Raw genomic sequence first — 10880 nt, 5'->3', positions numbered from 1 at the left:
TAAGTAATCAATTGATTGAATGTTCTGTTTTGTGATTTGTTTTTTCTAAAAAATTTTGTGCTTATTTTCTGAATCTAGAATTAGTTTGTTCTGAATTTTTGTGATTAGTTCTTAAATTTCTGAATTATTAGGTTAATAATTAAAATCTAATTTTTTGAATTAATTTCTGAAAATTTTCTTTATTTTATAATTTACTGATTGTATAAATTAATTCATGATGTTCTAATGATGTTCTAAAACTTATAGTTTTATGTTCTGAATGTTTAAATAGAGAAAATTCAAATGTCAAAAATGAGAATTATATTAACACGCCAACATCAGAGTCGCAAAGCACAGGTAGTCGTCCTATTGTCGAACAAGCACTTCTGAAAGGCGTCCTTGTAAATGTTGAATAATATTTTATAATCTCAATTCTTTAGAACATGAAGGTTCAACATTTAGAACATGAAGATTTGTTGTTTAGAACAACATTATTTAATGTTTGGAACATGGAAGTTACTTATTAGAACACCAAAATTTAGGGATAGTGATGGTTCAAGTATTGAGAAATGGAAGATATTGGAAGACATTAGATCTTGTTTGACTCAATTACCATATTTGAACCTTATGTGTGACTGTGTAACATCAAATCAACCAATGTTGGCTTGAATTTGAATTTGGTTATTTGATGTTTGCGCTTTTATGTAAGTTGAAGTTTCATCGTCTTGGTGTATGTATGTATTTATATTGAAAACATTGTAATTTATTCAGGAATCATGTGCTTAATACTATTGAATTTCGATTGGTAAATGTTGTCTTTATGGGAAAGTGATTAACATTCTTTAGGTCATATGAAGTGGGTGGAAACACAAGAGTGTTCCTCGATGAAAATAGAGACAAATTTGGAATGAAATTCATTTGAAAGATATAATTTGTCTCAAGAACAAGAGTTTTCCCTGAATATCTTGAAATGGTTCTAGGAAATAATAAACGAGCACATATGCAAACATATTTGTGCTGGTTCTTGGAAGCATTTATGTTGGTCTTAGAATACCAAATCAACCAATGGTATGCCCTTCCATAATTTATAGACAATTACAGGAGTGACTTTCTTTCTTTCTTTGAATCCTTCTGTGTTGATTGATATGTCTCCTTCTAATTAGAACATGTATCTTAACTGATTATAACATTATTTAGACTAATTAGAACATGTAGCTTAACTGATTAGAACATATAGGAATAATGTAAAGAACATATAGATTCACTTGTTAGAACATATAAATTCAACTGTTAGAACATATAGCTTCTCTTGTTAGAACATGTTGATTCACTAGTTAGAACATATAGTACATTGGCTAGAACATATAACATATGTTGTTTTTAATATAATATATACATTTTTAAAACATAACTCAATTTGTTTCATATGTTGCAGGGAAACCGAAGCTCACCTCGATGAAGAAACTAGTCTGAGTAAAGGGGGGACATGGCCTGCTGATGTGCAACATAATGTGGAACCAATTGCTGAGCACAATATTGAGGAGGTGAACCAAAAACATCGAAAACCAGAAACATGTTGCAAAGAGGAAAGAGAGGACAAAAAATATTGTTAGAGATGTCAAGAAGCACGTACAACTTTGTAGTTGAGGTGCGTTCAGGGCCACAAGACTGTGTAGAAGTGTATAAAGAATCAAGATCGATGGAGAAAGCTAGACTCTTGAGTATTGCGCCTATTACTTGCATGTGTGTGTGTGCGGTCTTTCATGTGTACATGTGTCAATTCAGAACATTAAGTTGGAGAATTCAAAACATTTAGCTTAAGAATCCAGAACATTTAGTTTGGGAACTCAGAACATCTAGTTTAAGAATTCAGATAATTTAGTTTGGGAATTCAGAACATCTACTTTGTGAATTCATGACATCTACTTTGTGAATTCATAACATATACTTTGTATATTCAGAACATATGCTATTTTATTGTTTCTAATATTCAAAATTTAATTCATTGCAGTTTGGGCAAATGAAGAGATATTGTGGCAAGATATTGGCGTACAAGGAAAATAATGAACTTCATGTTATGATTTCAAAGTCAAGGAAATGGGCAACAAAGAATCAAATTTAACAAGATCATAATGCCTTTGTAACATCAATGTTGAATTTCTTGTAAATACTTTAGGTTGAATTCGTACAATTAGTAAATCGACAATTTCGATATTGGTTGGTTTTGATCAAATTGTAATAGATTCATTTTCTTAAAGTTTTATCCTTGTTTGAAGTTTAATTTGACGAATATTTGTGATGTGATATGCTAATTAATCTATTACAAAAAAGTCAAATACTTCACAATTCTACTAGCTAAACCTTGTTCAAATGATTGGCAAAGAGAAATATTCTATTTTTCTATGTAGAACAAAATATGTAAAAATTTAGAACATGTTCACCAATATGTAGAAAAAATGTTTTTAATTTTAGAACATGGTCAACAAAACCAATATACGATTAGAACAAAACATATAACATTTATATAACAATTCGAACCGTAACATTGTCCATCCAGAATGATAACTAAAATGTAACACTAAAAACAAGACATAAAAAAATGATGTAACAAAGAGTGCTACGTTAGATAATTCTTCAAAACCAAAAAATGTAACAAATAAATCAACAACTCTTGTTGCACGACACTGAAATCGAGTATTGTCTAAAGAAACGTATTTGGTGACAAAATCCTGAAATAACAAAAGAGATTTAGTGTCAAGACAACTAAACACAAATAATAAAAGTAAATACAAATTAGAACATTCTGTACATTTTTTAGAACATGATGCATATTATTTAAAACATTATGTATATTATATTGTATAGAACACAATATAGAGTTTCTTAGAACATGTTGTGTATTCTTTAGAACACGGTGAACATTTATTCTGAACATGAAAAGAAAAAAACAGAAATCTAAATATTCAAATAACGTTATAAAAAGTTATAACTTACAAATTCACTTCACTTTTGTTCGGTAAATTTCGGATCATGGTAACCAAACTTAACAACTAGATCGACACATTTGAATTAGAACAACTTGCAAGTTGTTCATTATTTACAACATAATCTACAAAAGAATGGAAAAAAGTTCAGAGCATATATAATACTAACATATAGAACATATGAATACAAGTCCAGAACATGAAAATCAATTATTCAGAACATCAGAAACTATTATTTAGAACAACAAAAGCAACTATTCAGAACAAAAAGAATAATAATTATTCAACACATTTAAAATAATTATTCGGAACACAATGACCAATTATTCAGAACATTAAACATCAGACGTATTAATAACAAAACTGATCGGATTTGATGAATGATGATACCGGAGTATGATGAACTTCTAATTACATTACTCAAACAGATAGAATGATCAATCTGAAATAAAAAAAAACAAGAAAAACACAACAATGTTAAACATATGGAGTCGAATCGATCCAAAATCGAATTGGTTCCTGGTCCAATTGAATTCGCACAAATAACAACATGATCGATCGTCATCGGACAATTGAATCTATCAAAGAACAGCATGATCGATCGTCGTCAGACAATTGAATTCGCACAAATATGAATTTCAAACAATAGACTTTCACAAAACATGATGGAATCTGAATATAAACACAAATTAAAAACGAAATTGAATCATAATACAAATAATCGCTCCAAAATGAAATTCAATTCAACAAAATTTGTCCAAAAATCACGAGAATAATCACATAATCATGAAATTAAAAATTGGTATCATACCTTTAAACAATCAAAATATGGAAATTTGATGAATATATTCGAGAATTTGATTGAAATCGCAGCGAATTAAACTGAAATGGAAGCGAAAATCGACCTTGATTGAGGTCTCTAATGGAAGAAAAATGAAGAGAGAGAAAACAAAGGTCAGAGATAGAAAGAATTATGCGTGAAAAGGGAAGGAGATGGTTGGGTTATTGTTCAATGAATTTACAAAAATGCCATTACTAGTCCCTTGATTTTGAGCTGTTAGATTAGAAAAGATCTAAAGGCCAAGATTCATTCTCACATAAGATTGTGTTCTCACATAAAGAGGGTGTTCTCACATGAGCCTTCTTCTATATATATACTAGTATTTTATGCACGCGATGCGTGCGCGAATTTTAGAAATTTTATTGTGCATAGTATTTCATGCATGCGATGCTTGCGAAATTTTAACTTTATTGTGCCTAGTATTTCATGCATGCGATGCGTGCAGAATTTTACAAAATCATTCGCAAAGTCCATATTTTGCGATATTGAGGTCATACAATACTCGTAGCCTTACATGACGAATGATCGAATCTTATGACCAATTAAAGATATTAAAAAACTTTACGTTATTTTGATACAACTAACATATCCCATCGAAAAACCAAAATTGAAGTACTGAAGTAAAGTTATTAAACATACAAAATAGTAAGTATCACTTTCTTCTTTTTCGCAATATCTTTCTTCCAGTCATTTGTTCCAATTTTTCTCTTTTCAATATCTTTTTTATAAATCACTAACAAACTTGAAAATTAAACACCACGTGTTGTACGAAATATATTGGAGAATGAATAATTTAATTTATTTACTAATTAATTTTTTTCTTTTAAAAATATTATTTTTAAGTTTTTTTTAAAGAAAATAATCGAGTTTTTTTAACAACTTGTGGTACTGCTGACTTTTTTCGTACTGACTAGTTGAGCCACAAAGTTTTTATTTAGATTATAAAATTCTCACACAACTTTAAAGAAAATATTTGGCCCATCAGTACTCAGATTTATTTCGTACAAATCAACTAACATCACGCAGCCCATATGATCAAGCCAACCCATTTTATTTCGTTTCATTTCGTTTAACCATGTTTCTTCTTACGCTATCTCCTTTTTGTTCTCTCAGCCGCTTCCTCTCTCTCTTAAACCTATTTGATTTTGTTCTCTCCGCCGCTCTGCTTTCTCTTTCCTAATTCGTTGCTTTCCTTCCTTTTCTCTCTTCAAAAAATGATTTTAGATACAAAATCATTCCATCTATTTGAATATCTCAGCAAAAAAAGGGCGAGGAACTCCAGAAATGTAAGATTTGTTCGAAAAATGGTGTACGCCGACGATTACACAGGTATGTTTTATCAATTCAAGGTTTTGGGTTTATAATCTGGAATTTTTTCATGCCGAAAATCGATTTGTTGCTTTGTTGTAGTGGTATTTCGTTTTCTTAATTATTGGTTAACTAATGTATTTGGATTTTTTATTTGCATGTCGTGTCCCTCCATGAATTGGAGAGAGCGGTGCCGGAGCGGTGGTAGTCAAGGCGTTGGTCTAGGCTCTGTCCGAGGCGATTGGTGGCGATGGGAAAGGCGATAGGTAACATATTTCGTTTTATTTATGTCTTTGTTTTCGAATTTCACAATCTGATTTTTTTCTTTGTTTTTTGAAATTGGGTTATTCGATTTTTGAGGGTTTCATATTAGAAATTGGGGTATTCGATTTTTTAGGGTTTCATGTTTGAAATTGAACCCAATTTGAGGATATCAAGTTATTGTTTTGATGCCTTGACGAAGGTAATCCCAATATTTTAGCTTCTAGGTGATTGAAGATGAGGGTTTCTTGGCTGAAATTGATCCCAATTTGGGGATTTTAGTTAGTTTATACGAAGTATGATTTTGGCTTCTGGTAATAGATAAAAATAGGGTTTCAAAAATGTAATTTATACCATTTATATTTGGTGATTACTGGGTTTATATATGCAATTTTTTTCTGGTCTTAATTTCGTTGTTCAATTTTTAATGAATTTTTCTGGATGATTTTTATTTGTTAAGTTCAAAATATGCGATGAACATAGGGTGTTAAGTTCAATGAATTTTGCGTGCATGAACTTTATTGGTTAAGTTCCACTGTCAGTTCTTAGGGTGTCTTGAAATCAAAGAATTAAGAGTCTAGACTCTGGATGTCTTATAATCTTTGGCATTGGTGTCTTGAAATCTGTATGTTCATGCTTAATGTTATCCATTAATGTGTAATCGTTAAAATTCAAATGTCTACCCTAACGAACATGAATCAAAACCTTAGTCTTTAATAAGCGAATATGTGGAACGACAACAATTCCAAAAAATTGAACCAATATATTCTCATGTGGTTGTACTCAAATGTGGAACAAATGTAATCAAGTTTATGATTATAGGGATGGTTTGTGTTGTTTATAGGGATGGTTTTATTTAAATATGTCTTATTGCTTTCAGAATTTGGAAGATTTTTATATTGCTATTGTATTAATCCTGTCTTCAAGTCAATATTGTTCGAATGGTTAGATTGTTTTACACTTTTTAGGGTGGTTTTGGATGTATACAGTAGTAATATGTTCATTTGCTTATGAGAATTTGCAAGATTAAACTTTATTTGTTAAGTTGCTATGCGATGCGTGCGAGACAATTCATTAAATCAAAGAATTAAGTTCCACGGTCAGTTCTTAGCGTGTCTTGAAATCAAAGAATTAATTTGAATATTTGAACTTAACAAATAAAATTAACACCACTGGGTTTAATGAATTTCGCGTGCATGAACTTTATTTGTTAAGTTCCACTGTCAGTTCTTAGGGTGTCTTGAAATCAAAGAATTAAGAGTCTAGACTCTAAATGTCTTGTAATCTTTGGCATTGGTGTCTTGAAAACTGTATGTTCATGCTTGATGCTTCTAGCATCTCTGATGGCCAGTCTGTTTTTTTAACTGAATCAGCTGTATGGCTAAAGTTTTGAGTTGTACTTGATTTCGTAATTTAAAAAACTGATACTAATCTTTGACATTTGTCAGTGGTAATGATGTTTATTTGAAAATTAATGAAGTAAATTAAATTGGTAGCTATTTGTCCTACTAATAAAATTTGAAAATAACAACATATTTTTTGAAATAAAAGCATGAACATCAATCTGTAATAATTAATTGAAATCAATAAAATTATGCATATTACTATTTGGTTTGAGAGATTGATGGGGCACATACCTTATTCTGTTGGTTATTGTATGCCTTGATGAACTTGACACCCAACATGCGAACTTTAAACGGTTATTCCGATCTGCATAAACCATGACTTATTGTCAAGTACTTAATATTTTGTCAATAAAATATGAAATTAGAGATTTAAATCAAATAAGAAATTATTTAATCAAAAACATTAATTAAAATATGAAATAATTTATTAAAATCGGTTAAAAGCATGCCTATTACTATTTTTTTGTCTCAAAGATTGTTTGGGGCAGATACCGGTTCTTTATTGTATCTCTTTATGGACTTCAAAACCAACTGAAAATCTGCATAAAAACCGATTCAAGACAATTCTTTTTCATTTCATAATTCTATTAACACAAATTTACGTTATTTCTGTTAAACATAACTTATGTTTAGAAATCTGCAAATAGAGATTAAAAAAATATAAGAGATAATTTAATTAAAAGCATGAATTAAAATATGAAATAATTCATTAAAATCCACAAAAGCACGAAACTTACATACCTTATATTTTCAAATCTTTAAAATAAATAAACGAATAGTGTGTTAGGTAAGCATATTTAATTTATATAGCATAAAGATTCAAAAAAATTCGAATTATTATTATTAAATAATATTTCTTTAATTTGGCAATGCATATACAAATGTTCAAATCAGAAGAATGGCTATGAGAATAATATTTCTTTAATACATACCTTATATTTTTAAATCTGCAAAATAAATAAACATGTAGTGTGTTAGGTAGACAGATTTAATTTACATAGCATAAAAATTCAAAAGAAGAATTTGTCTATGCATAAAAGTTTCGAATCTGAAGAATGACTCTGAATTAAATGGCTCTAATTCATGAATTTGTTTAAAAATTTAGATGTTTAATCTCTGTTGTTGTTATGCATTAAAGTTCATGAATTATTATTATTTGAAATTTGTTTTATTTCTATTTTTATTTCCAGGATCCGTGAGAAAAGTATACTTACGTGTGTGGGAGCGACTTCAAGAAGTATGGTGATATGGTTTTTTCGAGAATGGCGTTCTTCTGAGAATGATTTTTCAGTGGGGTAGGGTTTTTTCGAGAATGGCGTTCTTCTGGAGAATATTTATAAGACATCCAGAGTCTAGACTCTTAATTCTTTGATTTCAAGACACCCTAAGAACTCTATGAGCAATTGTTCAATATTTATAAGACAATATCATAAAGTAACCAAAAATTATGAAAATTTCCCCAGTAAACAATTGCTCATTTTGGTTACTTTATGATATTGTGTATCTAAATAGTCATTTTGTGTATGATCTTGTGTAGCTGAATCCTCTCACTATTTTCATTATTTTTGTTTGGTTGTGGTGGATTCATTTTTCCTGGTGGGTTGTAGTCTTGTAGAAGAAAGGGACATGGTGGTAGTGTTGATATACTGGGACACTATTGTTTTCCAAACGAACATAATCCTTTTGCTCATTTATTAAAATGAGCAACTTTGTGAACAAATGAGCAAATTTTTTTGCTCATTTGTTGAAATGAGCAAATTTGTTTTGCTCATTTGTTAAAATGAGCAAAAGTTTTTGCTCATTTGTTGAAATGAGCAAATTTGTTTTCCTCATTTGTTAAAAATGAGCAAATTGCCTAAACGTACACTTGTTCTTCATCCTTTCCTCTCTCAGTGATAACATAAGTAAAATGATCGTATACTTCAATTAAAATCTATCAAGTCTAATCAATTACTAACACTTATAATTGTATAGGCTATTATCAAAAGAAAAAATATTGAAAGGCTTTCTTAAGATGGACGAATGTAACTTTTTAAAACTTATGAACTTGCAACTCAAACTGAGGGAGATAATTAAACTTTAGATACTAAGGTTTGGAAAACAAAACCAAAACTTGATTTTGGATTTCTCACACCAAATTAAATTAACGAATATAAAGCTAGACAAGCAGCTCAATGTCAACACACCAACAACGCACAATAGCAACAAGGGCTCCAACTAACTATGTTGAAGGCCAACACAGCGGGGAAGATGACGAAATCGTTGGTGGTGCACAACCAGATATCGGTGGTGGCGCATAAAGAGCTAGCTAAATGTGGATAGGCAGAGGAGAGAGAAAGTAGCTAGGAGCTCAACGGAAGTTTGTAAGTTGACGAAATTACGGTGGTGGCGACGGCGGCGCGGTGGTTGGTTGGGTGGAGGGGAGAAGAGAGAAAAATGAAGAGGTTGGGGCTGTTGGTTCTATGGTTGAATAATTAAGAGAGAGAAAATTGTTGTTACCAAAGTTGGGAGCTGGGAGGAAAGATCGAAAATCATAAATAAAATTAAAGAAATCTCAAATTATCTTGACCATTAATTTGGGTGGTTCAGATTTCTTCTTATTTTTTCCATTATAAGGTGTCTTCTCATTTGAGTGGTCCCCCTCCAATGAGAAGATCACTAAAATGAGAAGAATGAGAAGCGATCTAAACTGTCCATATGAACTAGATCAGACGGCCCAAATTAGAGCATGAAAATAAAAAAAAACAACGCAGAAACCAAACCCAGGACTACTCAAACACGATTTCTCCTCCCTTCTGCTTGCGTACTACTCTTCTATGGCGTACATTAAAGCTCTCTACTCTAATTAATCAATTGTTCATCTTCTCGCTAAACAAAATTCCTGAATTGATGTCAACCATTCCCCAAGATGAAGGTATTTTGTTCTATTTGTTGTAATCAATTACTTTTTAATTTTGAAATTAGACTTTCAAAATTATTGAAACAATTACAAATTGAACCAATTAGTGAAATTTGACTGCGAAATTAGTAAACTTTGATTGCGAAATTGTTATTTTGATTCCGAAATTGTTAAATTTGGATTTGCTCATGTTGAATTTCGTGGGGGTTTAATCCCTGTTGTTGAATTTTGTGAAGTGTGGGTTTAAGCCTTGTTGTTGGAGTTTGTAATGTGGGGGTTTAAGCACCAAAAAAAGGGAGTAAATGAGCAAAAATATAATATGATATGTGTTTTGCTAATTTGCTCATGTTTTGCTTAAATGAGCAATTAAGATTATGAGCAAAATTCATAAATCTGACTATGAATGAAGAAATATCAGAAAGAATATGATATTTTAATGCTAGACATTTTTTTTAGGAATGCAGATGAGGAGTTGCAGCAGCAACAACATATGAGTTATCCGGAAGCAGGTGAATAACAAGCTCTGAAATTCAACATGGTTCTGTGCATTTGATTGGACAAAGTTGGACCTGTGTGTCTTCAACTTTCACGGCTACAAGAAGAAGTTACGTCTGACAACTTATGGAAAAGGATGCCGGAACAATATCTTTACATTGGTTTGTTCATGCTAAGGAACAATATGTACAATTTATATAGAATCGTACATATGCAAAGAGATGAATATTGAGCCTCGGACAGAACTCTACGATTTATCAGACACAAAACCAAAAGAATTATCTTTACACGTACTATTGTTCCTAACCTTGAGTACCTTGACCTTAGTTATAACTTTTTACTGGTGTTCCTAATATTTCCAAACTTTCCAACCTGACTTATTACATTGACCTCAATGACCTGAGCATAAACCAGCTCTCTGGTTTAACTTGCTTGGTGAGAATCTCCCCTTATTTTTTTCATACAGTATGCATTTGATGCTGTAAGTGGTCGTGAATGGCATTTTAATGCTAGCAGTAGTTTTATTACTTGTACTTTTCATTTTGCTAATCGTTAATGTAACAAGGTGTCACACACCTTGGCCAAGGCCGAATCACTGGTCTAGTTGGATGAATGCCCCCCAAACATTGCAACATATGTCCTGAAAGACAAAGAGTTAATGAATAGATAAGCTAATGAGCCAATTTTAAGAAATTTTAAATTTTATA

The 10880-nt window shown here is 31.0% G+C and overlaps 1 long non-coding RNA gene across 1 annotated transcript; it reads left to right on the top strand.

The window, feature by feature from the left end:
- Window positions 1–9500: 9500 nt before the first annotated feature.
- On the top strand, window positions 9501–10409 carry LOC130466839 (uncharacterized). Its single transcript, XR_008926979.1, has 2 exons — window positions 9501–9693; window positions 10135–10409. It is a non-coding gene; the product is annotated as an uncharacterized lncRNA (long non-coding RNA).
- Window positions 10410–10880: the final 471 nt, after the last annotated feature.

This window comes from Spinacia oleracea, chromosome 2 (assembly GCF_020520425.1).
Source record: "Spinacia oleracea cultivar Varoflay chromosome 2, BTI_SOV_V1, whole genome shotgun sequence".
Lineage (NCBI taxonomy): Eukaryota > Viridiplantae > Streptophyta > Magnoliopsida > Caryophyllales > Amaranthaceae > Spinacia > Spinacia oleracea.
Note: the sequence above shows the minus strand (reverse complement) of the source record. Positions and strands in the feature narration are given on the sequence as shown.